This window comes from Triticum dicoccoides, chromosome 5A (genome assembly GCF_002162155.2).
Source record: "Triticum dicoccoides isolate Atlit2015 ecotype Zavitan chromosome 5A, WEW_v2.0, whole genome shotgun sequence".
Taxonomy (NCBI): domain Eukaryota; kingdom Viridiplantae; phylum Streptophyta; class Magnoliopsida; order Poales; family Poaceae; genus Triticum; species Triticum dicoccoides.
Genome location: NC_041388.1, coordinates 191,865,415 through 191,873,176, shown reverse-complemented (window position 1 = coordinate 191,873,176; position 7,762 = coordinate 191,865,415).

Here is a 7,762-nt window from a genome sequence, read left to right as displayed (position 1 = left end):
AGGCATCGCAAAAGACCTCGAACAGTTTGGATTCATCAGGAGGAGTCAGAATTGGAGCAGTGACCAATTTCTCTTTCAAAGTGTTGAAAGCGATGTCACATTCTGGAGACCAAACGTACTTGATGTGCTTCTGGAGAAGGTTTGAAAGAGGCTTCACGATCTTTGAAAAGTTCTCAACGAACCTTCGACAGTAGCTTGCGAGACCGAGGAAGCTATGGAGTTGCTTCATGTTCTGAGGTGGTTCCCAATTCACAATTGCAGACACCTTCTCAGGATTCACCACAATGCCCTTGGCAGAGATGATATGCCCAAGATAAAGAACCTCATCGAGCCAAAATTCGCACTTTGAGAACTTGGCGTAGAACTAGTGTTCCCTGAGCTTATCGAGTACCAAACGCAAGTGCTTGGCATGATCTTCCTTGTTCTTCGAAAAGAGCAGAATGTCGTCGAGATAGAACAAAACAAAGTCATTGGTGTAGGCAATGAAGATGAAGTTCATCATGCAAGAGAAAGTCGGAGGAGCGTTGACGAGGCCAAAAGACATGACAGTGTATTCATATGAACCATAGCTTGTCCTGAAAGCCGTCTTGGGAATATCTTGCTCACGGATTCGAATCTGGTGATAACCCATACGGAGATCAAGCTTGGAGAATACTTGGGCACCTTTGAGTTGTTCGAACAACTCGTTGATGTTGGGAAGTGGGTACTTGTTCTTGATAGTCCTCTTGTTCAATGGACGGTAGTCAACACAAAGTCGGTCTGTTCCATCCTTCTTCTTCACAAAAAGAACTCCACAACCCCACGGACAGGAACTAGGTCGGATGAGACCCATTCGCTCTTGAATATCGAGTTGCTTCTTCAGCTCCTTCAACTCTTCAGGTCCGAGCTTGTAGGGACGCTTGCACACTGGTTCCGTGCCAGGCTCAAGATTGATGACGAATTCAACTGACCGGTGCGGAGGCATTCCTGGAAGCTCTTTTGGAAAGATGTCTTGATATTCGCAAACAACTAGGATTTGCGAGATGGCATCCAGTTCACCCTTCTCATTGAGAGAAAACAGACGGATTGTATTATCCCGAGCAGCAAAGACAATTACATCCTCAGACGAATGAGTCAATTGAATCTGCCTGGCTGCACAATCAAGTTGAGCCTTGTGCTTAGAAAGCCAATCCATTCCGAGAATAAGATCAATATCCGAGTCACCAAGAACCATTGGGGAAGAAAGGAACTTGTAGTCGCCCAAGGTGATAGTAACATCTGGAACCTCCAGACTTGCACTCAAGCATTTGCCAGGAGAAACGATATCCATTTGTTTACCCAAATGAGAAGAAATGAATTCATGCTTGGTAAAAAATGGCTTTGACACGAAACAATGCGATGCACCAGTGTCAAAAAGAACTCTTGCAGGAATATCGTTAACAGGAAGGTTACCCATGATGACATCTGACGAGTCCTCTGCCTGACCTGCGCTCATCAAGTTGACCTTGGCGTGCTTGGGGTTATGCTTGACCACAACTGTACTTGCCGATCTCACAGGAGGAGGAGGAGGGAGGCGCCTCTGGTTGAAGCATTTGTTGGCATAGTGACCCTTCTGTTGGCACTTGTTGCACGTGACCTCTGAAAGCGGACGGTGATACGGAGCACTCGATCTTGGAGCTTGAGACAAAGTCTTGTTCTGAAAGCTAGGGTTGGGTGGGTGGGAAGATCCACTGCCACCTTTGCTCTTCTGATAGGGCTGACGGAACGGAGGAGGAGGAAGCCAATACTTCTACTGCTTGGCCACTTGAGTAGAGGAAGAAGGAGTAGCATCTCTGACTCGCTTCTTGGAAGCATCACACTTCAGTTGAGCAGCCTCTTGCTTCAATGCCATGTTGTACAACTCATCGTACCTCAAGGGCTCAAAGAGAACAAGAGCTAGCTGGATTTCTTCTCTGAGACCACCCCTGAACTGGTATATCATGCTCTTCTCGTCAGGGACGTCCTGCTTAGCAAAGTGGGCAAGCTTCTGAAAAAACTTATTGTAGTCATAGACAGACAAAGAGCCTTGCTTCAGGTTTCGGAATTCCTCACGCTTGCTTTCAACCACACTCTGAGGAATATGATGAGATTTGAAGTCTTGACAGAATTCATCCCAGGTAATCACACGGCCACCTCTGGAATCCTTGTACTGCTGGAACCATTCTGCAACTTGGTCTTTGAGTTGGAAGGAAGCGAACTTGACAAAGTCCTCAGGCCTGATGTTACTACACTCGAAATGCTTGCACAAGTCCACAAGCCAATCGTTAGCATCAGTTGCCTCAACACAATTGCTGAAGGTCTTTGGCTGATTTGCAAAGAACTGGTTGAGTGTAGCAAAGTGAATCTGATTGTTGCCTTGGTTGCCTTGGTTCGCTTGGTTCGCTTGATTGCGCTCTTGAAGAATTTGCATGATCAACTGCGTGTTTGCATTGGTAGCAGCCATCACAGCTTGCCATGCCTCCGAAGGAGGAGGAGGTGGTGGCGGATCCTGATTCTAATTCTGATTTTGATTGCTGCTCTTAGCGGGAGCCATCCTGAAGAGGGTGACATCCGTTAGCACATTGACAGATAAAATTGAAGCTGAATCAAGCGGGATGAAATTGCTACATATAGTCTTCACATCCAAACAAAATGAATGAATGCATTCCAATTGAAATGGTCACATATCCATAAATTGAGAAGTCACTTAGAATTTAGGTAGAGGAATAAATCAACAAGGTACGGATCAAGAACGAATACTTGGTAAGAAATCCCAATCTCAAACAAAATATCCGTGGAAGAAGAACTAGATCTACAAGAATTCCCACCGATGAAACTCCCGAACCTTTCCGGTTATGCAATCAGGTGTTGGGGATACATGGGAAGCATAATATCTCACCCAAATCTAGCAAATCCTACATCCAGCTGTATCCATCCTTCAACACATAACCGAGAAAAACTTCGGAAACCATCTACCTCAACCTTCAAAAAGCATCCGTTATACAAGTTATGGCAATACTCCCGAACTCCCGCCCCAGTACTGGGTGGCGTCGAGGTTATCTCACCAACAACTTCATAAAAGAGATTTTTGATGTCGGCGTACTAAACTCAGGTACTCCAGAACTGCAACGATAAAATTGTGACGACAACACCTCGGAGCTCAACTCCCCGGGACACTGCCACAACCCCAAAATGACAGGAGGCACCAAGAACAATGTTCTCATCACAAAACCATCGGTACGATTCCAAGATACCTGTGTGATCCTAAAAAAATTTAGTGAAATTTGAGAAGAGAAGAGTCAAAACTCTACATCAGGATGCCTTACCAGAGCGATGAGGAGACTGGGGAGTAAAAAGAATTCCTAAACTCTCCGATTTATAATTCCTAAATGACTCAAAATATTTTTCTAGACCCAACAACGGCTGCTAAAAACGATCAAGCAGTGGGGGCTCCTAAGGTTGGGGAAGGCTTTGATTACCAACTTGTTACGCCCTCGATGCGGCTATATCTCCTACGTGTCGAAGCACGACTTAGAGGCATAATCGTATTGAAAGCAATGTCGCAAGTAAGGCAATCTTCACAACATCCCATGTAATATAAATAATAAAAGGGGAAGGTACATAGTTGGCTTACACTCGCCACATCAATCAAAGTAGATAAATAGCATTACATCATCCAATCACTCATGGCCCGACTACGGTGCCAAAATAAAAGATCAACCCAACATGCGACACGGTCCCGATCGCCCCAACTGGGCACCACTACTAATCATCAGGGAAAGACACATAGTAACGGCGTGAGTCCTCGTCGAACTCCCACTTGAGCTCAAGCGCGTCATCTAGAACGGAGTCGTCTGGCCCTGCATATGGTTTGGAAGTAATCTGTGAGCCATAGGGACTCAGCAATCTCGCACCCTCGCGATTAAGACTATTTAAGCTTATAGGTAAGGCAAGGTAATATGTGGAGCTGCAGCAAGCGACTAGCATATATGGTGGCTAACCTGTTCGCAAAAGAGAGCGAGAAGAGAAGGCAAAGCATGAACGAATAACTAGAGAACAACCTGTGGCAAGCATTACTCCAACACCGTGTTCACTTCCCGGACTCTGCCGAGAAGAGACCATCACAGTAACGCACACAGTTGATTCATTTTAATTAAGTTAAGGTTCAAGTTATCTACAACCGGACATTAACAAATTCCCATCTGCCCATAACCACGGGCACGGCTTTCGAAAGTTCAAATCCCTGCAGGGGAGTCCCAACTTAGCCCATGACAAGCTCTTACGGTTAACGAAGGATATACCTTCTCACGAGACATTCCGATTAGACTCGGTATCCCGGTTCTACAAGACACTTCGACAAGTTAAAACAAATCCAGCAACACCGCCCGAATGTGCCGACAAATTCCGATAGGAGCTGCACATATTTCGTTCTCAGGGCACACTCAGATAGGTCAAGATACGAGTAAAACCAACCCTCGAGTTTCCCCGAGGTGGCCCCGCAGGCTACCCAGTTCGGACCAACACTTAGAGGAGCACTGTCCCAGGGGTGTTTAAATAAGATGACCCTCGGGCTCCGGAAACCCAAGGGAAAAAGAGGCTAGGTGGCAAATGGTAAAACCAAGGTTGGGCATTGCCGAAAGAGTTTTATTCAAGGCGAACTATCAAGGGGTTCCCATTATCATCCAACCGTGTAAGGAACACAAAATCCGGGAACATAACACCGATATGACGGAAAACTAGGGCGGCAAGAGTGGAACAAAACACTAGGCAAAAGGCCGAGCCTTCCACCCTTTACCAAGTATATAGATGCATTAAGATAACAAGATAATATAATGATATCCCAACAAGAAAATAATGTTCCAACAAGGAACGATGTCCAATCTTCACCTGCAGCTAGCAACGCTATAAGAGGGGCTGAGCAAAGCGGTAACATAGCCAATCAACGGCTTGCTAGGACATGGTGGGTTAGAGGTTTGACATGGCAATTTGGGAGGCATGATAAGCAAGTGGTAGGCATCGTAGCATAGGCATAGCAAAAGAGCGAGCATCTAGCAAAGCAAAGATAGAAGTGATTTCGAGGGTATGATCATCTTGCCTGCAAAGTTGTCAGAGTTGACTAGATCCTCGAAAGCAAACTCAACGGGCTCCTCCTTAGCGAACTCATCTCCCGGCTCTACCCAAACAAGACAAACAAGCAAAAAGGACACAATTAACCACGTGCAAAGCTCAAACAACATGATGCGAACATGGTATGCTATGCGGGATGCGATATGTGATGCATATGCAAGATTTGACAAGGAATGAATGGACCTGCCTCAACATGGAAAACCAAGTGTTCCACTGGAAAGGTGAGGTAATTTCGGTTTCAATCGATATAAAGAACGCCGGAATTGGATGTACGGTTTGGAAATGGCAAGCAATTCAATATGGCACCGGTCTGTGATATACAACAAATAGCCATCTAAATGCAACAAGAAAAACATGCTACATCACCCAAACATGACAAAAAAATACATGGTAGGGATCAATTCATGATGCTTAGCAAAAGATGAACACTGAGCTACGGCCAATTCATCCATTAACAGGTTCAAACAAGCATGGAAAAAGTGCAATTGGTAAACAGGTTTCAGACTTGGTGAAATTAACACTTGTCTGGAATTTCAGATCAGGTAGCAAACTTTGGAGCAATAAAACAATATGCTACAGGAACTTAACATGGCAAAGCAAGGCACGTCATGGAGCTACTCAAAGAGCTTAACAAAAGTCCCTTAGTGACCTTGAGCCAAAAGGGATCAGAAAATACAATTGCAAGCATGTGAACATGGCAAAAACATAATCAGTTCTCAGACTTAGAGAAAAACTGGAACATGCAAATCAGATATCAAGTAGGCATGTTTACGACCTCGATGCACTCACTACAGAGCATGTCATGACAATCTAAGCATACATCCATCAACAATACACATTATACAAACTAGACATGGCAAGAACAATAACATAGCATGCACGGATCAACTACAACATCCTCGGCAAAATCGCTAACAAGTAGACAATTTGCCCAGATTCATGAAATAGCAAAAGTAGAGCTCGATATACTCAAGCTACCGTGCTCCATAATTGCAAACAAAGACATGTATGGATATAGCACTACAAGATTAACAAAACATCCTTACTGATCATCCTCAAAAGAGGCACGGATCACTAGGAAACAACATAAACATATGGCATATTGATAAAAACAGATCAAGGACTTAGTGGAATTGCTAAGTCCCTGAAATCAGCATTAACGAATGCACCACTTTGCAAGCTTGTGCTAGTCACCACACACATCACAAAAATACATGGATTGCACCTCTGGAAAGATGGCAAAGCATATAACAAAACATATGTAGAGCTCATGGGCATATCATGCACACAATAATCATGGCAAAGATGACAAATAGCTATTTGGAGCAGCAGATCTGACAACTAACTCAAATAGCACTCTTCCAACAACATTTCGGGCAACAAGATGAACTCAAATGAAAATGATGCAATGAGATGATATGATGAGCTCTCCGAGGCGAACATTTTGATATGCTATATGTCCAAAACGGATCTACGGATGCGGAGATACAACATGATGAAAAACGCAAATTATTAGGGTTAGGGACAAAAAGTCAACCCCGAGATTTCGGATCTCAGATCCAGATCCAGGGTTGCACGCGCCCCGAGGTTCGTCGGCCGGACTTGGAGCTTGAGCTCGCCGGAGAGAAGCCGGCGGAGGAGGAGGGCAACAAGGCCGGCGAGGTGGCCGGAGTTGAAGGAGATGCGGGGTGGCGAGGCGGCGCCGGACTTGGGGGCTCCGGCGACCGGAGGTTGGCGGCGCAAGGCGGCCGGAGCAGCGGCGAGGCGTGGGCTGCCGGTGGAGTGGCGTGGCGGCGCGGTGAGGGTGGGTGGCGGCGTCGGGGGAGGCGCAGCCTCGGCGGCGGCGTCGGGCGCTCCCAGGCGCGGGGCGGCGAACGGGCCTCGGGGGCCCGACTTGGGCTCCCCGGGCCGGTGGCGGAGAGGGCGGCGGCCGGACGCGTGGCGAGGCTGCGGGCCGGGAGGGCCTACCGCTGGCCCTGCGGGCCGGCGAAGTGGGCGCGGGCGGCGGGCGAACCGGAGGGCGCCACGTGGCGGCGGCGGCTGGGTCGGACACGTCCGGCCCGAAGCGGACGCGTCCGGTGGCGAGAGGTGGGAGGAGACTAGGGTTAGGGGAAGAAGAACCAGGATTTCGAATGGGGGTGGTATTTATAGGCATAGAGAGAGCTAGGAGTATCCAAATGAGGTGCGGTTTTCGGCCACGCGATCATGATCGAACGATCTAGATGATGGAGAGGGTTTTGGTGGGTTTTGGGCCAAAATGGAGGGGTGTTGGGCTGCAACACACACGAGACCTTTTCGGTCCCTCGGTTAACCGTTGGAGCATCAAACGAAGTCCAAATGGTACGAAACTTGACAGGCGGTCTACCGGTAGTAAACCAAGGCCGCTTGGCAAGTATCGGTCCATTCCGGAAATGTTTAACCCCCACACACGAAAGAAAGGTAGAAAAGACCACCGGAGGAGAACGGAGCGCCGGAATGCAAAACGGACAACGGGGAAAATTCTCAGATGCATGAGACGAACACGTATGCGAATGCAATGCACATGATGACATGATATGAGATGCATGACAACGACAACAACACGCGGAGACAAAAACCCGAACCCGAGAAAATAAAATAATTTAACGTCGGAAACAGC